The sequence below is a fragment of the Schistocerca serialis genome, chromosome 2 (assembly GCF_023864345.2).
Source record: "Schistocerca serialis cubense isolate TAMUIC-IGC-003099 chromosome 2, iqSchSeri2.2, whole genome shotgun sequence".
In the NCBI taxonomy this organism is placed as follows: Eukaryota; Metazoa; Arthropoda; class Insecta; order Orthoptera; family Acrididae; genus Schistocerca; species Schistocerca serialis.
The window spans coordinates 610,180,025-610,205,304 of record NC_064639.1 but is presented as its reverse complement, the minus strand read 5'-3'; the positions used below and the strand labels follow the sequence as shown (position 1 = coordinate 610,205,304).

General features: G+C 44.8%; 1 pseudogene; it reads right to left on the bottom strand.

The window, feature by feature from the left end:
• Positions 1 to 19,025: 19,025 nt before the first annotated feature.
• Positions 19,026 to 19,143, bottom strand: LOC126458772 (5S ribosomal RNA; annotated as a pseudogene).
• Positions 19,144 to 25,280: the final 6,137 nt, after the last annotated feature.

The following is a 25,280-nucleotide window of genomic DNA, read 5'->3' as shown; positions in this document are numbered from 1 at the left end:
TGCCTTTCGTCTCTAATTACCTTGTCGTCGAATGTGAACCTGTAAATTTCCTTAATATGGGATAAAAATATGCACCTAAGAGATTGCCAAACATATAGAACAGCTTTCACAATCTACATCCACAGGACTAATCCACAACTCACATTTAAGTGCCTGGGAGAAGGTTCTTCGAAGCACATTCAGACTATTTCTCTAACTTTCCACTCTCTAACAGCGCGTGGGAAAAAGGGACACACAGAAAAATGAACACATGGACGACACTTAGTCCAGAAGTGTGTATCCCAGGGACCAGTTAGTTAAGGCAGATAGGGTTCCGTGGGAAGTAATACAGCACTATATGGAACTCCCTTAAGTAAGACGTGTCCCTAGCTAAGACATGACACTACCGATCACATTGAATTCCTGGTCTATCTGACTCTGAGCATTGCCGTATTTGCACCTGCTAATGGTCAGATGGCGCGTAATGTTATCCTAACGTACCTTCCTCTGCCATGATGCTTCGATGCAACACAAATACTGCATCTCAAACAAATATATGAACACTGCGCCCAGTGAAATCTGCGCACATAAAAAAGTGTGTGAAATATGTGCCCAACGTTCCTGGAAACAACTTGCTCACTAGGTCACGTGCTACCTGCACCACGAAATCCTCGTCCACTGGAGACGCTCTCTGTGCCTCCAAGAAATTGCAGTGCCGGTCTGTCTGAGAAGCGTTCACACCGCCTTGCAAATAACCAGCAACATAAACAAAACATCCAGCTGCCATAAGAGGAGCATAGTCGACATACTGTTCTACCATATGCTCTCTTACGTATGCATATTGCACTGGCTATAGGGTATTTTGACGTTGAAATCCAGCTTTTCCTTCTTTTATGATGCATACACTGAGGTGAGAGAAGCCATGGATATGCCTCATAATATCAGATCGGACCTCTTTTTGCCCGGCATAGTGCAGCATATCGACGTGGCATGGACTCATCAAGTCGATGCAACCTCCATCCAGAAATATTGATCCATGCTGCCTTTATAGCCGTCCATAGCTGCAAAAGTGTTGCCTGTGCATGATTTGGTGCGCAAAGTGATGTTTTGATTATGTCCCGTAAATGTTCGATGGGATTCAAGTTGGGCGATCAGGATAGCCGAACTATTCGCTCGAATTATCCAGAATGTTCTTCAAACCAATCTCGAACAATTGTGGCCAGTGATATGGCGCTTTCTCATTTATAAATATTCCACAGTTTGTTGGGAACATGAAGGCCAACGTATCCAATTCCAGTCAACGATGGGTTCGGCTGGACCAGAGGATCCACTCAACTCCACGTAAACACAGCCCATACCATTATGGAGCCACCACCAGCTTTCACAGCGCCTTGTTGACAGCTTGGGTCCGTGACTTCATGGTGTCTGCGCCACACTTTAAACCTATCTCAGATCTTACTAACTGAAATCGGGACTTAACTGACAAGAGCACCATTTTCTAATCCTCTAGGGTCCTGCCGATATGTTCACGAGTCCATGAGAGTCGCTGCAAGTGATGTGCTGTTAGCAAAAGCAGTTGCGTCGGTCGTCTGCTGCCATACTCCGTTAACGCGAACTTTGGCCGCACTGTCCTAATGAATACGTTCGTCGTACGTCCCACATTGATTTCTGCTGTTATTTCAGGAGTTGTTGCTTGTCTCTTAGCACTGACAACTCTACGCAAACACGGCTGCTCTCGGTCGTTAAGTGAAGGACGTTGGCGGCTGCGTTGTCCGTGGTGAGGGATAATTAATTCCTGAAATTTGATATCCTCGGTACACTCTTGACACTGTGAATCGCAGAATATTGACTACCATTCGGCGTTCAGTGTCTGTTAATTCCCATCGTGCGACGATAATCAAGTCGGAGACCTTGTCACATGAATTACCCGAGTGCAAATGACAGCTCCGCGAGTGCTCTGTCCTTTCATACCACGTGTACGATATACTACCGCCGTCTGTACAGGCGCATATCGCTATCCCACGACTTTTGTCACCTCAGTGTACTCTGTTCTAATATGAAAATTGTTTTGCACTGTCATCTTATGTTTTTACGTAAGTTATTTTTTAATGCGCAGTCTGTCCTTTTACAATGATGATGATGATGATGATGATGATGATGTCTCATACTCCGAGGAGCGTAGGGGACGATGCAAGAGACCCGCACCGCCGTACTAGGCAAGGTCCTAGCGGAGGTGGTTTGCCATTGCCTTCCTGATGAAGACGACACAACACCACCCAGTCATCTCGAGGCAGGAAGAATCGAACCCGGGACCGCGTGCACGGGAAGCGAGAACGCTACCGCAAGACCACGAGCTGCGGACCCTTTTACAATACATCTTACTTAGTACACAATATTACAGTGCTCATAAATCTTTCACATGGGAATAATGACAATGATATGCAGAATTATCGAGGATCGTTGCTCATATTTGATTACAGCACCATTTCTTAGATGAATGGTGGGGATATTAGTGTTAGTGGTGTTGAGAAACAGCTGGAATCGCTAAAATTGAACAACGCTCTATGGCTGATGGAATCACTGTCAGATTCGATACAGTATTAGCGGCTGTGATAGCCCATCTTAAGTGTAACGTACCGTAGATATCTCGAGAAAGAAAACTGTATGGTTGGAAGAAAGTACAGGCCAAAGCTATCTAAAAAAAAATGGTAAAATGGTAGCAGAACTGATTATAGAACTACCATCAGCTTTCCTTGACATTTTTTCTTGTAGGGTCTTAGAACATATTCTGAGCTCAAACGTGATGAGGTGACTCAAACAGAATAAAGTCTTCCATATCAAACAGCACTGATTCGAACACGTCCATCATATGAAATCCATCTCGCACTTTTCCCACATAATGTGTTCAAAGCCATGGATATTTTTTGATTTCTTAAAAATATTTAGCACAATGTTACACCTGCGCTTATTACGAAAGTACGGCTGTATGGGGTGTCAAGCGAAATTTGTGGCTGGGTTAAGGATGTCTTCATAGGGAAGATGCACCGTGTTATCATTGTAAGTAGGCTGTTTATGTTTTCTTATTGGCAACGTTACGTAGCGCTCTGTATGAAAATCACTGGCTGTGCTGTGTGCAGCCTGTGGCTAGTTTGCATTGTTATCTGCCATTGTAGTGTTGGGCAGCTGGATGTGAACAGCGCGTAGCGTTGCGCAGTTGGAGGTGAGCCGCCAGGAGTGGTGGATGTGGGGAGAGAAATGGCGGAGTTTTGAAATTTGTAAGACTGGATGTCATGAACTGCTATATATATTATGACCTTTGAACACTATTAAGGTAAATACATTGTTTCTTCTCTATCAAAATCTTTCATTTGCTAACTATGCCTATCAGTAGTTAGTGCCTTCAGTAGTTTGAATCTTTTATTTAGCTGGCAGTAGTGACGCTCGCTGTATTGCAGTAGCTTGAGTAGCGAAGATTTTTGTGAGGTAAGTGATTTGTGAAAGGTATAGGTTAATGTTAGTCAGGGCCATTCTTTTGTAGGGATTTCTGAAAGTCAGATTGCGTTGCGCTAAAAAAATATTGTGTGTCAGTTTAAGCACAGTCATGTATAATTTTTCAAAAGGGGACGTTTCATCATCGACAGATATGGAATTAATCTCAGGTGTGTACCAGTGAAGCGTGTTGGAATCCTAGCTGTTAATTTGGTATATTAATGACCTTGTAGACAATGTTAATAAAGATCTTAGAATTGACACAGATAATGTCTTTATATATAATGAAATACTGTCTGAGAGAAGTTGCAAAAGTATTCATTCGGATCAAGCGATGGTGCAAAGATTGGCTTCTCGTTTTAAATGCACAGAAATGTAAATTGTGCACTTCACAAAACAAAAAACGTAGTATCCTATGACTATTGTATAAAAGAGTTACAACTGGTATCGACCAATTCCAAAAAGTACCTGAGTTTGACAGTTTGTAGGAATATGAAGTGAAACGATCACGTAGTAAAGCAGATGGCAATCTTTGGTTTATTGGTAGACTACTAGGGAAATGCAATCAGTCTACAAAGGTGATGCTTACACATCACTTGTGCGTCACAACTTAAAATTACTTTCTTGAAATATGGGTCCACAGCTTATAATATCTGAAGTTTGCGGGAACCATACCAGCTAGGACTAACAGGTGATATTCATCTTAGACAGAGAACGTCATCACGAATGGTCACATGTTTGTTCGACTGTAGCAGACAATCACAGAGATGCTGAACAAACTAAGCTGGCAAATGCTTGAAGATAGACGTAAAACCATCCCGAAGAATCACACTTACAAAATTTGTAGAACCAAATTTAAATGATGAATCCAGAAATATACTACAAGTCCTCTTCGTATCGTTCTATTAGTCATCGTGACGACCAAATTAGACTTACTACAGGGGTCACAGAGGCGCTTAAACAACCATTCTCCCTGCGCTCCAAACGTGAATGGGCCGGGAGGAAGCCCTCATAACTGGTGCAATGGGAAGTACCCCATATCATACCCTCCAGTGAGCTGCGACGTATACAACTGTAATCATAAACAAAACTGTTCTTATGTTTTTAGGCCACATATTCATGTTTTAAAGCCACATATAAAGGACGCGCCCATGTAGCGCTAGAAGTGATAGTTCTGCTGTACAGCTCACGTATACGTGCATAACCCTGGCCATTCAGTTGGTATGACAACGCATATTATCTGCCTTACATGTGCCATATGCTGACCCATGCATAAGGAACACACGTTATTTTATATGTTTTTTAAAGTATGCTCTCTGTTTGTAATTCGGTTTTTGTGCCTCCGTTGTTGTTGCCGAAGATACGGTCGTAAGCAAATTCAAAATGTTATTGCTTGCGATAGAAAATGGATTATGATCACTTCCGATTGTAAAAAATTTGGCTCTATAATTATTGTTCTCCATCAGTACACCATGTAGAGCCCTTTGCTCTTGAGCCTGCCGGGCAAGTGACGGAGTTTTCTGGGTCCAAATCTAACTGGGTGCAGTTTACAGGATATCGTATCAAACTTACTGAGCACGTAGCCAGATTTATCACATCCGAGACTTTCTCCCACACAAAACGTTGCATGCGGCCTCCTCTTAGTGCCTTTATGTCACGTGTGTCCATGCTGTCATGAAATAGTTCAGTTCGTTTAATGTTGTCACAACACATTGTTGATTAGTAGATCTCGTATTGACGTCGGCAGTCTTCTTCTTCTTCTTCTCCTTTATTTCTTTCTTTCTTTCTTTCTCGCGGTCGTCCCATTCTCACTGGTTGACTGGCAGTGGGGTCTCCTGCCAATCGTGTGTATTTCCTGTTCCGTGTGTTAATGTATTTCAACTTCTGTGTGTCTTGCAAAGACTGGAAACCAGCCAGGCGTTTGTCTCATCGAGCGTGTGAAACCACCTAAAAAGCACACTCGGAAAAACCGGTGTATCGGAACAACGATCATTAATCCGCCTCTCGGGGTCACCTTCCCTTCTCGCAATCATGCTCACTGTGAGTTAAGCTGTTGGAATCCAATGGGCGTTCTGTAGAAGTCCCTATACGATTTCGCTGCTCTAAAGGTTCTGAATTACTAGGATTAACTCAAAAAGTGCTAGCGTGCAGTGTGCATGCTCCGGCAGCAGGCGCACTGCGAAGATTTCACGCGAGAGTAGCAGACCTAAAATTCAATCATGGACGTCTTAAGTGACTCGTGCGTCTAGCTGTTAGGGTGGACTCGCCGTATTTCGAGTGCGGAAACACGCAACGGTCCGACTTTGACAGCTGTCGGCCTTGGGCTACAGAAGACCGCACAGCGTCACAACTACTTGGCTACTATCGGCCTCACTGTTTTCGAACTACTACAAGACGCTAGTGCGGCCAATTCTAGAATATTGTTCAAGTGTCTGGAGTCCTTATCAGATAGGCATGACAACTGACATCAAAAGAAATTTATATATTTACTTTTTATTAGTATTTGACGCCAGTGATTCTATGTTCGCCTGGTATCATGCTCTAAATGCTTTTAAGTGAGTATGTGTCTTTTGTTACGTGTATTGTCGTTAACATTTACATCACTTAACAGATTTGTGACAGTTTAACCTTGCAATGTTACTTATGTGTTATTTCACTTTGATATTCAGGAACCTGACGGTTGTTTAAATAAAGACTGTATCAGCACCCGAAGGCGGTTATTATGACATTTTTAGAATATGTACGAGCTGTGGGACAGCACCTTCTGAATATACAAACGAATTTAGACAAGCACTGTTAGGATTGTAACAGATCGATATAGCATATATGAGAGTGGAACAGGAATAGTCGCAGAACTTCAATGAGAATCCTTGGTAGAGAGACAACGTCGTTCTCGATATCCTAAATCTGGAGAATGTATATTCGCTGATGACTGTGCGACCCCTGTGCTTCCACCAACGTATGTCTCGTTTGGGGATCATGAGAGTAAGGCAAGACATATTACGATGCGTGCAGAGGCATTTAGACAATAATAATGTGGGAGTGATGTACCCTCCGCGACGCACTGTACACTGGCTTGCGGAGTATGCAGACAGAATTTGTTAGATGAAGAAGACTGCAGGAAACGATCTCAGAGAAATTAACGAGCAAAACATGAGATACTGATACATGGGCAGAAATGCATTTCAAGGCAGGTACCCCCGCTCGAAGGTGAAGATAAAACGTCTTTGACAGTATATATTTCAATGAATGCAAGCACACATGAGAACACAATATACAAGCGGGAATGTTCTGTTTGTACCAGTGTTTCTGCTACACCCTCAAAAGGGCAGTGAGCATCGTGTAATAGACACATTCGTTTCAGGAAACACAGGCCTTCCAGCGGGGGAAGGAGGATCACCCGCAGGAGGAGCAGATGGGTCTTGCATGTGATGCGTTGTGGGAGGATGACTGGTCGCACGAGGAAGTCGCCAATAATCCCCGCCCGCACATTGACGGTCATCTAGTGCTGATGTTTCCCTGGGGATTCTCCGTAGCACATAGGCGGGTGTCGTCAAGATAGATGACCCCGCCCCTCGTAAACGCAGACTCATCTGCGAACAGGATGGATCAGTGAAATCCCAGTACCGTGATGGCGTGTGCTAAGAACCAGCACCGAAACCGTCGCTTTGGAGACAAATCCGTAGATTAAAAGGCCTCAATGTGTGTTGTAAGTGATACGGATGGTGGCAGTTGTCTTGGACAATGCTCCAGACGGTCGTCTGGCTTACCCTACACTGGCGGCTACCTGCCCTCTGTTGATACTCCTGTACTGTCAAAGATCTTTTATCTGCACCTTTAAGGGTGTCTACTTCTCTTGGAAAGCAATTTTTTTGCTCCTGTTCTCTCAGGTATCGTTTCGTGCAATGTGAGACAGCCGTGTGAGTGTGAAGTCAAGGTAAATAATTATGCTATGTCAGATTACGGACGTGAAAGTGGACTAAAAATATCTGCCAATTATATGGCGGGACGAGCACTGGCCTTACCGCAGTGGATACCGGTTTCCGTCAGACCACCGAAATTAAGCGCTGTCGGGCGTGGCCGGCTGTTGGATGGGTGACCACCCGGAACGCCATGCACTGTTGCCGCTTTTAGGGTTGCACTCAGCCTCGTGATGCTAATTGAGGATAGTAGCGGCTCCGTCAAAGAAAACCACCATAACGACTGGGAGAGCGGCGTGCTGACCACACGCCCCTCCTAACTGCATCCTCAGCTTAGGATAACACGGCAGTCGGATGGTCCCGATGGGCCACTTGTGGCCTGACGACGGAGTGCTGCTATATGGTGAGACGAGGTGGAGCTTCCTCGGCTGAAGAAAACTCACGTTAATTTCTTGAACTAATTTTTGGGTAAAAAGTACTGGGGCTACAACTTTGCTTCCGCCTTTTTTTCTCGAAGTTCGGGGCTTTATTGTGAAAAACTTACAAAAAATATGATTCATAGTGTTGACCATCGCTGGCCACTACATTCTATTCTCCCATCTTTCGGATAGCATACGAATCACGTGGCGGAAGAACTGGGCGTCTTTTGTGGGGATCCATGAATCGATTCAATTTTGCACTTGTTCATATGATCGGAAGTGCTGGTCAGCCAGACTGTATCCCACTGATCGAAAAAAGTGGTAGTCAGAGAGAGCAACGTATGGAGAATACGGCGGCAGGGACAGGACTTCTCATTTCAACGCTTCCACGTGTATTCTGACAGGTTTTGCGACATGGGATCGAACACTGGTCTGCTGCAAAATTACCTTTACGTGTCTATCGCTGTATCGTGGCCGTTTGTGTTTCAGTGCTGAGGTCGAACGCATCAGTTACTTTCGATAATGATGTCCTGTGACTGTCTTTGTCTGTTTCAGTAGCTACGGAAACGTTCTGTCTTCCCCCGCCATGCCGGTCTTCGACATCAAAATCATCATTCTTAAGGCGTTGAAAACATTCTCTGCGCTTTCTTCAACTAATATTTCCCACGCCATTGGTCTTACCCAGCATTTTAAAAGCCACAGGCGCAGATTTCTTCATGTTAAAGCAGAAAATTAAAACTTCCCGCAAATGGTGAGAAATGGGTACGTAAGTTGACGTACTTAATCGAGAATAACCTTATGATGCAATCACAAATCGACTAATATTTTTATGGCATTATGTTTACAGATGCCTAAGCTTATTGTATTACACCTATGACCAACCACCTGAACCCCACTTGCCGTTACTGCCGTATATTGCAAAACGGCGGAAGCAAAGTTGTAGACCTAATAGTAAAATCTGCATCTTAATCGCAGAAGTAAATCGAGGCCATTTGCTACGTTCACATCAGACGAAAAGCAAATTTCGAAAATCGTTTTCGCTGCTGCAGTGGCTTTAATACACCAGTCAAATATCCGTTTTCCAATCGCCTGTTGTTTCGCACAAATGGCCCATGCATTTGTTTTGGTTTCTGATTTAATCTGCACAACGGCTGTTTTTGTTGAATTAGACATCGGTGGTAGATAACTCCTTGCTCATCCTAATGTTTCTACTTCTTCTTCAAGTCAGTCCTTCCAGTTTAGCCGAAAAAAACCTAACCTGTGTGATATTCGCTATTTTTGATTTCATTAAAACAGCAAATAGTTACTACTTTCAGCCAGAAGGGAAATACTTGTTTATAAAGAATGATTAATGTATAATAAGGCGTCGCATAGCGACGTTGGAATTTCCTAAGTAATGTAATTCGTCGTCTCTGGGCGGCAACATAAACATAAGAATACGCATAGATATGCGATCCGTCACTATTTTGTTCGCTGGAGAACAAATGAAGCCTTAAGCGCTATACACTTGTACTGTTTTTCTTAAGTAAGACGGACGCAGATTTGTGGCGGTCTGATCTAACTTTTTACTAAATGTATAAAAACGTGTTTCGTCTAAGTTTGAGTGAAGTGTAAAAAGAAGAACTGTTATAACTTATCGTGACGACGTACGGGGGACTGAAAAGGACAATGGCTACATAAAAGAGCGCTCAATGGACATGAAAAGGACATAAAAAATCTACCGTCATTGTAGTACTAAGCTTAAGGTACGATATATGTTTTAGTTATAATAAATATTTGTTCTGGGAATACTGAATCATTTAGCAGTGCTGTTTCCTATCAATTCTTCAGTACTATTTTCATTTTAATTATGCATTTTGCTAAGATTACAGACACCAATATCAGCAATCCAATGTGCGTGTTACATTGACAAATGGAAAACTGTTTTATCGTCTTCTTGCATCAGCTTTAATATTGAATTTCCCTTTTGTGTGATGTTACAGTTACTTTTGCGCCCTTAAGAACTTTCTGGTCCCTTAGGAAATTGTTTTGTCATAACAATAACTTCACAACGGGGTATGATCGTACCTACGATCATGAAGTAATTAGAAACACGATAATGTAATTTCTTAATGAATAGCACGCTAGCTGTGACTGCTTCAAGCCACGAGAAACTGCGAGTAAAAACTATTCACATTTTATAATGCAATATTTTATGACAATGGTCAATCCATGATTCTTACGTCAATTGTGGTTGATAAAACAGTAAGCGAAACCTCAAACTCCAACTTTTCAATTGAATAACAACATCACTTTTATTTTGTTACAGCCGGCCGTGGTGGCCAAGCGGTTCTAGGCGCTACAGTCTGGAACCGCGCGACCGCTACGGTCGCAGGTTCGAATCCTGCCTCGGGCATGGATGTGTGTGATGCCCTTAGGTTAGTTAGGTTTAATTAGTTCTAAGTTCTAGGGGACTGATGACCTTAGAAGTTAAGTCCCATAGTGCTCAGAGCCATTTGAACCATTATTTTGTTACATCACACTTGACAGCCCAAGCACGATTCAAAATCAGCTGTACGTTTACACTGGAGCGAAAATCGATTGTGGAAGAGGAAATCCGGCAGCTAAAAGCACATTTCCAGAATCGGTATTGGAGTGTTTCCATACCACACAGAAGCGGTACCGGGAAATTGGCTTACGAAATTCGGCTTTGAGGCCCCATGTAGAGCCAGTGATTGTGGAATTGATACCCTTCGCTTTACGGATGGGGGAACCGATCCAGTGCATCGTCGCAAAACTCGTGTGGGCCGTTGTACGGCAGACGTGTAATGCCGCTGTGGGAGCAGGCAGCTAGTAGCTGTGGGCAGTGGTGCCGGCCGCGGCCGCGGCAGCAGCACTGGCTGCTGGCTGGGTTTTTGTGAGGCGCGCCACGTGGTGGGCCAGATGGGCCGCCGCGCCGTGTTTACAGGCGGCGCTATTTCTGGTGGCGGGGCGCGCGTACACGCTACCGGCTACACGCTGCCGGTCGGCGCATCACGCTCTGCGCCCGCCGCCAGCCTCGCAGGGTTGGCTGACCCGCTGAGGGCGGCGCCTACACAAACTAACAGGCCTACCAACCTCCCGGCACAAACACTGATTGAAGCACACGGCTCCTGTTGGGGAGCAGCGTCTGGCCATTCAGATTCGGGTTTCCATTGGTTTCATAAAGCAACTGTAGCGAATCCTGGGATGGTTTCTTCGAAATGGAATTTTTGCCCAATTTCTGTACAGTTAAACTTGTGATCCGATTCCAGTGACCCCGACGGGACGTTTCATGCTTACCTCCTTTTTTCCGGAGCCTCATTTCTGACTTGTGATGCACTATAGTTGTCTCTCGTTTCACGTTTGTGCAATGTCATTCGTAGCTTAGTCAGCTAGTTTGCTGTTGTTTTGTGGCATATGTGTCATGGTGCCCCCCCTTAAGAATCGTCAGGCGCATTTTCTTTCGTATTTTGGAAAATATTTGCGATTTAGTTTTGGCAGAATGTTGACGCTGTGGTATCCCTGTCCGACAATTAGAGCAGCCCTCCAGAAGGCGCAGACGACAGCCGCTCGGTGGCCGCCCTGCAACCTGCGGGCGCTGCTGTCGCCGCCGCAGCGCAGTGCGCGGGCCACGCCCGCTCGCCAACCTGTCGGCGGTCGCGGGGCCCCTATATAGCCGACAGCGAAGGGGCTCAAACACAATAAAGTGGGACTGTTTCCCTTAGTTTGACAGCCTAGAAGGAAAAAAATCACCAAAGGCGATCACTCTTCGAAAATATACGCAAAAAGAAAGGAAGGGCTCAGAAGTAAATCGTGTTCCGACTGCACTCTTGTATGAAGGAAATTAGAATTAATTTAATACCTTCAGCTCCTGATGGGCGTTGATATGTATCAACGGGGACAGGCGAAAATGTATGCCCCGCCGGGACTCGAATCCGGGATCTCCTGCTTACATGGCAGACGCTCTATCCATTTTTTTTCATCATTTTGTTCTATATTGTTCGTTGAATTTGTTCGTGGCGGACGTCCGATGACACCCGTTCAGGTTGTTCGTTGATCCGTTCACTCAGTTTTTTTTTTTTTTTTTTTTGTTACAGAGGGTAGCTAAACCCTGTGACCGAACGCGCTGAGCTACTGTGCCGGCGTCCATCTGAGCCACCGAGGGCACAGAGCATGATAGTGCGACTGCAGGGACTATCTCGCGCACGCCTCCCGCAAGACCCACATTCTCACCTTGTATGTCTACACGCTACATTTGTAGTGTCGTTGTAGACGGATGCAGGACATCAATGGTGTCTGTTCTTTCGGACATGTTCAAAAGAACAGACACCATATCCTTACAAGTATATAGTTCTGGCAATACCGGCCATGACCTTCTTCTTCTGTGAGGATGCACACATATTCCCCGAACTCTTACAGGACCTGGTAAGAATGTCTTCCGCGAGTAATGAATGTGTTGGGGTGGTACACTACGAATGTAGTCTGTGGACATACAAGGTGAGAATGTGGGTCCCGCGGGAGGCGTGCGCGAGATAGTCCCTGCAGTCGCACTATCCTCTGTGCCCTCGGTGGCTCAGATGGATAGAGCGTCTGCCATGTAAGCAAGCGATCCCGGGTTCGAGTGCCGGTCGGGGCACACATTTTCACCTGTCCCCGTTGATACATATCAACGCCCATCAAAAGTTGAAGGTATTAAATTAATTCTAATTTCGTCCTAGACGGCTGCAGGTCATCAATGGTGTCTGTTCTTTCGGACATATTCAAAAGAACAGACACCATATCCTTACAACCACTCTTGTATTGTTCGAGGCTCTCCATTTGGTTCACTCTTCGGAGTTGCATAGTGCTGTATCCGTCACCAGCTGTTGTTCTTGTACATTGTTGTTGTCTTTCTGTGGTTTTTGGCAACTCACCGTCCTTTCGGATTCCGGTTACTAGAATTGGCAACGAGGTAATTGGTACACGGTGCTTTATGAACGCGAAACTTGCACAGCTCGTAGAATAGCAGTAGCAACAGCTTCTACTGCAGCAGTAATCGCAACAGCAATTCCATTAGTAGTTCCAGCAGCAAACGGACCTTTTGCGTCAGGAACTGTCAGGCCGGTTACAGGTACAAGTTTCACAACCAGTCGCGACTGTGATCACCTCCCAGACGCAGTCCCGCCCACCCTCATTACCGCCTTTTAAAGATACAAAGGAGGCTACAGACAAGTATTTGTAGCGGCTGAAACAGCACTTCGCCGCTTTTTAGGTTTCCGATGACGCTCTCCAATGGTCGCTCTTCCTTTCTTGTGCTTCCCCGGAGACGTTTTTCTTATTTAAGAAGTTGGCTCTCCTCACAAACCCGGCTGCACACACTTTCGAGGAAATGTGTTCGTTGCTGTCTAACTATTATTCACAACGGTTCCACGTGATCGCGCCGGCCGCTGTGGCCGAGCGGTTCTAGGCGCTTCAGTCCGGAGCCGCGTTGCTGCTATGGTCGCAGGTTCGAATCCTGTCTCGGGCATGGCTGTGCGTGATGTCCTTAGGTTAGTTAGGTTGAAGTAGTTCTAAGTCTAGGGGACTGATGACCTCAGTCCCATATTGCTTAGAACCATTTGAACCATTTTGAACCACGTGGTCGCATCGCGCTTCAAGTTCAGTCAGTACCACAAGCAAGTGGGCCAGTCTTATTTCTCGTGGGTGACGGATTTGCAAGGTCTGAGTCGTTATGATTTCACCTGTGCCAACCCGTCTTGCAGAACAACATGCCAATTCTTTGATCCGTAAGGCAGTGGTCCAATTGGCTCCCGATCCAGAAGTTCGCACGGCACCCCTCAAGATCGACAACCTTTCCTTGGACGACATATTGAAAATCGCGCACTCTTTCGAGATCTCACAGACAATAAATGAACCCTTTATGGCCTGCCCCCAGATGGATGCGGTTCAACCACCGCCACGGGGACGGAATTCTCGCAAGCCTTCTTCCCGACGGCGGCGTCGTGGTTCATAACTTTTGGGACCGAGCGAGGTGGCGCAGTGGTTAGACACTGGACTCGCATTCGGGAGGACGACGGTTCAATTCCGCGTCCGGCCATCCTGATTTAGGTTTTCCGTGATTTCCCTAAATCGCTCCAGGTAAATGCCGGGATGGTTCCTTTCAAAGGGCACGGCCGACTTCCTTCCCCGTCCTTCCCTAATCCGATGAGACCGATGACCGAGCTGTTTGGTCTCCTTCCCCAAAACCAACCAACCAACCATAACTATTGGACGTCTCAGAGAGCTCTGGGCAGCCAGTCCAGCAGCGTCGGCTTAACCAGCAGTGTCTGCCTTCTTCTTCAGACTGTTTTGTAACACATCAATGGGCAGCCTGCCCTGATCCATGGGCGCACTGCACTCGTTGTGGCAAGAATGGACATCGCCGAACTGTCTGCCATTGGCCTTCAGGTCAATCTAGCCTCATCCCCAATTTGCCACCATGATAGAAATGCAGGGGTTGGGGATGGGGGAGCAGCATTTGAACGGAGGGTGGGCAGGAGGACATGGGCAGAGTACGTGTGGTGGAGATGGACACAGAGAGTGGGGAGGAGGAGACGATGATAGGTAAGAATTGAAATAAATATATACCGGTTCAACGCCATGTTTTCAGATAGTTGCAGATTTTTCCGGACCAATTTTATTTTGGCCACCTTGTACATGTTATATAACATTCATTACAGTGCTGAAGTGTCTGAATATGAAGCCAAGTTGATTCGAAATCAGAAGCAAAATAGCACAGTGAAATGGAAGAAATGTAGTAAGAGAATATTCTCCATAGCAAAAAGACGGCAGAGGTATCGTTGAATGGAAGCATCGCAGACGCGGTTTTGCTGGCCGCCGGCTGTTCTCAGTGGCAGGCCGGGCCGAGCACTGTCAGCGTGTCAGTCACGCTTTAGCCTGCGCCTTGAGTCAGAAAAACAGCGAATCCCGCTGTTGTGGGATAACAGGGGAGCTCCTTTTTCTTGGAATGCGCGGGCGTATGTAGTGCTGCGTTCCGCGACTCGCATTAGCATATTTATGAGGAGGAGTAGGGAGGCAGCTGCGCCCGGCCGGCCACACACACCCCGGCCACCGCCTCTGCCACTTCCTGCAGCTCTGGCCGGGGAGTGCATCTGGCGCCGCGCCGCCTGAAAGGCGAATATTATCGCAGTGCTGTCACGTATACGGCGCCGCGCCGCTTTAATATTTAACTTTCCATTACACTAGCGGCGGCGGCGCGCCCTGGCGGCAAGCCGGGCAGTCGTCCGCGCATGCGCCGTAACCACCCCGGGCCAGTACCCCCCTGCGCAGCCCGATCGCGGTGGCACACTTTTATTCGACTCGAGAAGGTTGGTAGCCCTTACGCCGCCTCCGCCCACCTGCCCAGCAAAACCCGACCGACGGAATAAAGAAGCCACGGGGCTGGCGCTCTGCACCCGCCGTAAATATTTGAGGCGGGCGTAAAATATTGGCGCGGTCGGGTACCGGGGGCGGCTGCAGCAGGAACCTCCCCCGGGGACGCAGCCCTCACAGCACGTGCCGGCCATCTAGCTCTTGTTTCAAACTACAGTAAATACCGTCTAATATAATCCAGCCATCACTTCTCATAGGAACGTCGAGGGACACAATGGCAGTGACGCTGACAATTTAATACATCAAAGTGATTTCCTACTGTCTTCCGTTTAAATTTCTAAGTAAGATACAATAATACTAATATGCTCGTACAAGACACAAACGGCAATGATAACTGAAGATCATAAATATGAAGGGTACCAAATATTACAGAAAGGTGTCCAAATGCGAATCCTCATTTAACTTTTATGTTCAAAGAAGTACAGACTGTTATTTGAGCTTGATAATGTTATTTGTTATAGTGTAAATGGTTCAAATGGCTCTGAGCACTACGGGACTTAACAGCTGAGGTCATCAGTCCCCTAGAACTCAGAACTACTTAAACCTAACTAACCTAAGGACATCACACACATCCATCCCCGAGGCAGGATTCGAGCCTGCGATCGTAACAGTCGCGCGGTTCCAGACTGAAGCGACTAGAACTGCTCGGCCACACCGGCCGGCGCCGGCTATAGTGTAAATGTTTTACTTACAAATAAGTTATTGTAATCCTTATACTCTCAGGGCTCGTTTCTTGCAGTTTGTCTCCTGTTACCAAAATCACCGTGTACAGCTGCTCTCCTTCGGTGTAGATAATCCGCTAATGGTCAGACTGTGACTATAATTGATTGTCAAAATTAAAATAGGAGCAGTTCTGTACTGCATCATGCCGTGTCTAACAATCTTTGTCCCTCTGTGTCCTCCACCCTAGTGCTCTTAGGATGAAGGTTTTAATGTGTTGCATGGTGGCTGGTTTTTCCTGTTTATTTTCGTGGTCGGCCAGCCACTGTAATCTGCTTACTTGTTTTACTCTCTTCTAACTGTTTCTTGCATCTCTATTGTTCTCTTTTTTTCCTTTTAGTGTTCGTTCCCTTTCCTTCGTTCTTGTGGTCTTTTCTTACTTTGCGTTTTGTGTTATATGTCTCGTCTGTTTTATTCTCACACTTGTGGCATTGTTTTATTAGGAGCAAGGGGCTGATGACCTCGTAGTTTGGTCCATTTCCCCCTCTTTTAAACCAACCAACTAGCCGTGTCTAACATTGTTAAAAAAACAGAGTGTACAAAATATTTGTAATTTCTTTCGCGTTTGCAGTTCTTTACGTGCACAGTTCCCTTTTCATCCAGCAAGCCACAGTCCGACAAGGGACTCAGGGTCCGAATATCGTGTCTGCCCTTCCTTTCACATTCTAAGACAAAGTAAATAAATAAACGATGCACGACCGTTGAATTATCTAGATAGGACTCAAATGGGTAGATGTGATATACACTACAGATAAACAAAGAATTACATTTTCAGAAAGATAGTTAATTTAGTCGGAGAAAGAGCTTCACAGACAGAGCCAGTTATTCGTCTTGGAATATCACTGACCAGAGTACAGTTGTCTTCAGTGATGAGTCTCGCTTCGAATTAAGTCCAAATGACCAGCGAAGACGTCTGGAGACTCCATGGGCAATGATGGGAACCAACTTGAATGTCGCCCGTCATACGTCCCGATATCAGGTTGTGATGGTCTGGAGTCCCAGTTCACAGCCGGGGGCCCTTAGGTTGTAATCCGTGTCACTCTTACGGCACAGCGGTACGATGATATTCTACGCATGTCCTTTGTGGAGGAGGCTACGCTGCAAAACATGGCGGAGTGGCAAACAAGCTCGAAGATAGCTCCTTACAGCACTTTGAGAATCTATAACAGTTCACATCATGTACTAAAGCAAATCAGAATACATTGGCTATCTCAAATAAATGAGGCACATCCAATGTTTCAATATCTTTTAAACTATATAAGTTAATATTTCACAGCAAATAACGATTCTTACAATGAACCTCTTTATTAGTAACTTTGATATGCTTCATGCGATTACAAAAAACGTTATCTGATGATAGCATTTCACGATAAATACCATTCCTGAAACCCACTCATCTGCATCTATTTTATTTATTGGCTTCTGACATCTTTTATGTCTTTTTATTATGCACGGACAATGAATAAACCATGAATATATCACATATTTTCATACTTATGTAGTTATTTAATGAACAGGTTACTATCTTCCCATGAACTTTATTTAAACGTTGAGTGCAAGTGCTATTAAAAAATCTATGCTAGTTTAAAAGTAGCCAGTCCCATGTGTCAGCGCACACCACAATTGAAAAGACAACGAAATAACGCTTCTGTCTAGAAGACAAAAACAGCTGTTTAAACTAAATTAACCACAATTTGTTGTCATTTAATGTGAGCGCACTTGACCAAGAACACTAGCTGCGTTATACACTATCTTATACACTATCAGCCATTAAAATTGCTACACCAAGAATAAATGCAGATGATAAACGGGAATTCAATGCACAAATATATTATACTAGAACTGACATGTGATTACATTTCCACGCAATTTGGATGCATAGATCCTGAGAAATCAGTACCCACAATAACCACCTCTCGCCGTAATAACGGCCTTGATACGCCTGCGCATTGAGTCAAACAGAGCTTGGATGGCGTGTACAGATACAGCTGCCCACGCAGCTTCAACACGGTACTACAGTTCAAGAGTAGTGACTGGCGTATTGTGACGAGCCAGTTGCTCCGCCACCATTGACCAGACGTTTTCAATTGGTGAGTGATCTGGAGAATGTGCTGGCCAGGGCAGCAGTCGAACATTTTCTGTATCCAGAAAGACCCGTACAGGACCTGCAACATGCGGTCGTGCATTATCCTGCTGAAATGTAGGGCTTCGCAGGGATCGAATGATGGGCAGAGGCACGGGTCGCAACACATCTGAAATGTAACGTCCACTGTTCAAAGTGCCATCAACGCGAACAAGAGGTGACCGAGACGTGTAACCAATGGCACCCCATACCATCACGCCGGGTGATACGCCATAATGGCGATGACAAATACACGCTTCCAATGTACGTTCACCGCGATGTCGCCAAACACGGATGCGACCATCATCATGCTGTAAACAGAACCTGGATTCATCCGAAAAAATGACGTTTTGCCATTCGTGCACCCAGGTTCGTCGTTGAGTATACCACCACAGGCGCTCCTGTCTGTCATGCAGCGTCAAGGGTAACCGCAGCCATGGTCTCCGAGCTGATAGTCCATGCTGCTGCAAACGTAGTCGAACTGTTCGTGCAGATGGTTGTGTTGCAAACGTCCCCATCTGTTGACTCAGGGATCGAGACGTGGCTGCACGATCCGTTACAGCCATGCGGATAAGATGCCTGTCATCTCGACTGTTAGCGATGCGAGGCCGTAGGGATCCAGCACGGCCTTCCGTATTACCCTCCAGAACCCACCGATTCCATATTCTGCTAACAGTCATTGGATCTCGACCAACGCGAGGAGCAATGTCGAAATACGATAAACCGCAATCGTGATAGGCTACAATCCGACCTTCATCAAAGTCGGAAACGTCACTCCGCCTTCAGACCACAAGTGGCCCATCGGGACCATCCGTGTCATCCTCAGCGGAAGATGCGGATAGGAGGGGCGTGTGGTCAGCACACTGCTCTCCCGGTCGTTATGATCGTTTTCTTCGACCGGAGCCGCTACTATTCGTTCGAGTAGCTCCTCAATTGGCATCACGAGGCTGAGTGCACCCGGAAAAATGACAACAGCGCATGGAGGCCCTGATGGTCACCCATCCAAGTGCCGGCCACGCCCGTCAGCGCTTAACTTCGGTGATCTGACGGGAACCGGTGTATCCACTGCGGCAAGTCCGTTACCCAAAGTCGGAAACATGATGGTACGCATTTCTCGTCCTTTCACGAGGCATCACAACAACGTTTCACCAGGCAGCGCCTGTCAAATGCTGTTTGTGTATGAGAAATCGGTTGGAAACTTTCCTCATTTCAGCAAGTTTTAGGTGTCGCCACCGGCGCAAACCTTGTGTTAATGCTCTGAAAAGCTAATGATTCGCACATCACAGCATCTTCTTCCTGTCGGTTAAATTTCGCGTCTGTAGCACGTCATCTTCATGGTGTAGCAATTTTAATGGCCAGTACTGTATCTGAACAAACATTTATTTGTGATCATTGTAAATGACCTGAGAGTGTAAAAATGTTCTTAACAGTTCTTTTATTTATATATTGTTGTGATGTATTAGTTTAGTGTGGGAATCGGGTCAAGATGTGTCAAATCATGTCTGTAGCAGAGAAGCAGCATGGGTTTTTGGTGGCGGTGGCCTTCAGACAGTGGAAAAGCAGACAGCAGCCGACACTAGAGGAGTCAAGTGGAGACTGGGAATTTCCGAGTGAAGAGCTCGAGGGAGCGATTCTGGACACTTTTACGTGACTTCTGGAAGGAGGCAGACCTGGCTGCGCTAACAAGAGGTATCAGATCGTGGAGATGTTTGATTGTGAGTAGTGAGCGGCCACTTCCATACTTTAACTTCTGAAGGGGCTTTATATTTCAAGAGGTCTAAATCTTTTCCACAATGGGTTCTATTTCCACTTGATTTACGGAACTGAGAATAGACAGAGTATGAGTTACTATTCTTTGCATCGTGTGTGTTAATTTGTGTATCATCGAATAGAACTCTGAGTCGTTTTGAGCTGGTGAATATTTCGTGTACTGTGATTGCGAAATTGACTTAGTTTCGCCTATCTTTGATTACTAGTTTGGGGATTTTTCTGCCAGTCTCCTAACGCTCTCAAAGTAACTTTACTGCAATTTATAACGGTATTTTCTGTCACTATTTTGACTGAATATCGTAGAACCACTTACCGTTTATTTGAGATTTCCTTTCCTGAATAAACATTATCTGACATAATTCTCTGTCGTTTACATCAGTTACAGATCTTCGAATGGAAGCCTTGTTATTAAATTATTCATGAAAACAGATGGGCGCGGATCGACCCTATGACTACATCTCCCTATTCTTTTTAAACGGTGCTGTGCATAGCCGAAGTACCTAAACTATGAGCAGCGAGATGTGATTGAATCGTTTCATTATTTCAACCGTGACGCGCCCTCCACCCAACTGAAAGTTAAACAGGTCGTTGAAAACTAAGTTTGATTTCCTACTTTTGACTAAGTGAATGCCGGGAGGGTATCGCGTCCCGCCTGAGTTACACCATTCACAAAGCTTTTTAAAAGAATCTCACAGTTTCACGTGGCATAACACTGATCGGAGGCATATACAGTACGCAAATTCCATACCAACATTACCAAATCAGATTAACAAGAAATAGAACAAGAAAGAGGAAAGCCGATTTAGAAAAAAACAGAGATGTTTCACTGTCTATGATCACATTTGCTTTCCAGTAATACAAATCGTATGAATTCTATGGTCGGATGACTATAAAACCGTATGTCTGGTCCGCACAGTTTGAAAGATGCGTAGTTCTGAACGAAATAAATTTCCTTTACCTTTGCCTCCTGGCCTTATTTTGCCGTGGGTTCGTTAGACGACGGTATCAATGAATTATTCACAGCCGTGACACATTACCTTCCTGACAGCGTCATGTTGCGCGAAATACCCGCGAAACACCCGCTTTGTAGAGGGAAAGGCAGGATATGAGGATCAGATAAATGTCCAGCCAAAGAGGGGAGTAAGAAGTTTCTCGGCTAATTCAGAGGTGACCATTTTTTACTACACCCAGATCTGAGCTACCCGGACGCACAACAGGGGTGGAGGTTTAAGAATAGCCGCTAATTTATGGAAAGTTTCCACGCGAGGAGGAAAAAAGTGGAGCGAAGCGCACCGACCTTTCGTGGCAGCCGTGGGACTCGGCACGGGCTGTTCGGCTGGCTCTCGTCGCGTCTGTCTGTTGCCCAAAGTTTGACACGGGGCATCTTACCAGGTTTCCTCTCATATCGAATATGGTTATTGGATCACTAGAAGCCGCACCATGGTATCTGACTGCTTTTGTCGTTTCATGTTCTTGAGAAGAGTCGTTTTGCCTGCCATTTCCATGCCTATATCATCAACTGCGTTTATTTAACTCTCTATGGACAGAAATGTGAAGCAATAAAGAAAAAAAATTCTAAATGGTATATTTGTGTTACTTTAGGGTCACAATAAACATATATTGACAAAAATGTGTTAAATAATGTTTATATAATATATTTTGTAGCTTTACATATTTGTTACGTTATACATCTAAGGGTACAGATGAATTCAATTTTTGCTTGTGAGTAACTACATATATACTTTTCTGACATGTGAAAATATTTAGATTTCCTTTCCAGTTTGGCTCCTTGCATCTTCTCTCATCTCAGACACAAATGGCTAGTGTCCAACTTTGTCCTGACTAAGAACCTCTTGGGGTCTTGGTTTTGATGAATATTCAGTATCTACACTTCAAGAACTTCTTCCCTTCGTTCTCTCACTTTCGTCCTTTTTCATTTCGGTCAAGGAATCAGCTGTTTCTACTTTGAACTGACAAAGTGGCCTCATCTTATTTTTAGGTATACCGAGAGAGTCTGAGTCCCTCCTCTGCAGTTGCCATCCATTTTCTACCATAATATCAAGGAAGTGAAAAAATAGCTGATGTGCTTCTTTGATCTGATGTTGATCTGTATAATGCAATTAGTGGCTCTAAAAGATCTACGCTCCCTATAAACTCGTTGGACAGAAGAATAATTTATGGAGAGTCAACTTCAAGTCTTTCTTTGGCCTTCTCATCCTGCCGATTCACCTTACTTAATGGTATTACTAGAGGAGCCACTGGTGAAACAGTCATCATACACTGGGCATCAACCTCAAGAGTGACAACACTCCTCTTCTTTCCATAATATACTGCAGGATTCATTCACAAAAAGAGCTGTTTATATCAGAATGCTTAAGTTGACAAATTTGTGAAGTTGAAAAATCAGGTTCACGAAATCTAGGATTAATGTCTACAATAATGATTTCTTTTATCCAGATTTCCGTCAAAATTATCTTCATCACGCTTTTCAAGATTAGTAATAATGAATATCAACAGCTGAAATACACTCGCCCACGCTACATAGAACTCAACTTTTGAAGTAGACGAAGAAATTTTAACAGTGCAGTGCAATTCCTATCTTTTAGTCTGAAGCTTTACGAATCTGCAGCGCACGGCGGCTTCGAGAAAATACTTCTCGCTATGCAGATACAGCAATGTATTGTAAGCGTTACAAATTTGTCGAACTCGTTCATAAAGATTAAGTTTGCTGCTACTGTTGCAGTGCAGACAGCCTTGCGAAAGATAGATTTAAAATAAAATACCAAACCGTTTTTACTTTTTCAATATTATCTCAACATTATCCGCTACAATTGCCTGACTTGTGACAGTTCCGTGGAGTAATAGTCACAGTTTGGAAACAGGCACTTCAATGTAGGTTGACATATGGATACAGAGGACAACTGACTGAACTGCTGAAACGCCACGTCACGTGTCTGGAGCGTTTTCTGTAAGTGATGAATGTTACTTGGCGAAGGATTCACGTACAGAATACGACCATACCTTACGAGCCCGCGAATGTTCTATTTGTTCGAGACAGGAAATTTTGCAGTTATGGATCACCGCTTCTAGTTGTCTGTGTAAGGGAATTAATCATCCTGTAATGTTCTCTCCAAAGACGGATTTTTAAGTGACTCGAAGATGAGTGTCATTCTAACGGCGTAAGTATCCTAGAAATTTGTAATGACACGAAAACATTCTAAGAATCGTATATACTATTACTAAACAGTTCCAGAAAACTCGCTAAACCTTTCGGGCTAAAAAGCCATAATTGATGCACAAAACTGTTCACTAATGCTAGTCCCCATCGCAGGAGACATCTTCACAGATGAAATACTTGCAACTGCATCTCTAAAGATTTTTACTCCGCAGACGATGACACGATGTTAGAGACCAGTCTTATGTATAGACCACGTCCTCTTAGCCTGGAAGATTTAACGGAAGTAAACACTGTCCTTGAAAGCCTACACTGTTTTACTTTCATAGTAGTTAATACGAATCACACTTAAATAACAAAGTAACAGAGTAATGTTTCTCTTAGTCAAGAGCGACGTTGTTGCGTCGAGTCAGATGATATATGTAGAATTTTTGTGTAACAGACTATTCTTATCTGTGCAAATGTTCCGTGTCATGTTATCCAGTGAAATACGCTTTAAAGTAAAAGAGCAATTAAAATGAATAAAACTCTCCAGATGCTGGAGAAATTTCTAATTTTTTCCCAGTTTCAAGATTCTACCACTTGTAGAAATAAATTATACCTGTAACGTAGCGAATATTGTGAATTCCGCCGTAAAGGCACCTTTTCCATTATCATCTTAGGAGGAAGCCAGCCAGATTTAAGGGTTCAAGAGTTGGAGGAAGTGGGGACAACCTGAGATATCACACTCTGGGAACAACATAGTCCAGCAGAGACTTTTTTTTTTTTACTGTCGCCTTCCCAAGAGCAGTACAGGAGGAAAAAGAAAAGAAACATTAGCTAAGTTGTATCCAGTTCGCCAACACCGTAGCGAGGACAGAGTAACTCCCTGCACGAGATGTCGAGTCACTGCTTGCCACCTAGACAGGAAGTTCTACTTGACTCGATGGAGATGAAGCGTTCATTGCCAAACACAATCTTGTCAAAGCGCCTGTTATTAACTCTTGTGTGTAGTTCGTAGAGCGGCCTGCCGGTCGCAGCAGGCAAGAGCCGCCTTGACATCCAGAGACACGGTTAGTTCGCTACACAACGCCCAAGCACACGGCCGACTGTAATCCTTCCAGTCATACAGATAATGAGCATACGCTGTATTTAAATACGAAAGTACTGGGACAATTGTATCTGTTAAAAGTGTTTGTAGGTACTGTATACTGACAAGCTTCAGCTGCTGTTCTCGTTTATCCTACATGCGACGTATAGGTTATCCCAGTCGACTCTTTGATCTCGACTACCTTTTCGATTATGAAAGACAGTACTGATGATTTGCTTTTGCAGGTAGTAAATAATGTGGTTTCGTAAGTTTCGTCATTCAGTGCGTAAATAAATACACGAATATCATCTTTTGAATCGGAACTGTGCTGTTTTGGGCTCCAAAATAGCAGAATAGGCATTGTTACGGTCTAAAATTACCCAGCAGTGTCTCATGAGAACACTTTCAGCTTTTTGTTCCAATGATTCCCATTTAATTTTCCACCGAATATCACATACACTTGTAACAATACAAATAAGGTTTCTCTCAACTCCTTCGGCAACTTCAGTAAATAGCATTTGACAAATATCACAAACACTGAAGCAGTAATCTTTAACAATTCAAGAAAGAGGAAGAAAGAAGTTTTCACAAGCTTCGGTGACCTAGAGTGCTCAAAACATTGGTTTCCGTCATCAGTGGCGTACAGAAAGCACCTACAGTCTCGTCTGCGATACCGATTTGGTCTGTGCAGAATGAAACTTTCAATCGCTATGCATCCGCTATTTTGAAAGTTAGAGGCAGATTAAAGCCGTGTGCCATACTGGATCTCGAACCCCGCATCTAGCCTTTCGCAGGCAGTGCTGTTGCCGAATGAGGCATCGAGGCACGATTCACAACCCGCTGTCTGAGTTTCAGCTCTGTTAGCAGCTCTGCCTACCCAGTATCCCGCATCAGCGTGTCTGTAGATCGAAACACCTTCAGGTAAATGCGTTGTTAATGTCTGCCTGTGGAGTCAACTATTACGTATCACATCATCCATCAAGAATTACGTCCGAAGCTTGTGGTCCAGCGGCTTGCGTTGCTACCTCTGGATCACGGTGTTCTAGGTTCGATCCCCAGCCGGGTCGGGGATTTTCTTCACCCGGGGACTGGGTGCTCGTGTTGTCCTCATCATCTCATCATCATCATTCAGGAAGTGGCGAGATTGGAACTCGAAAGATTGGACCTTGTGCGCGAGCTGATGACCTCGATGTTGAGCACCACACAA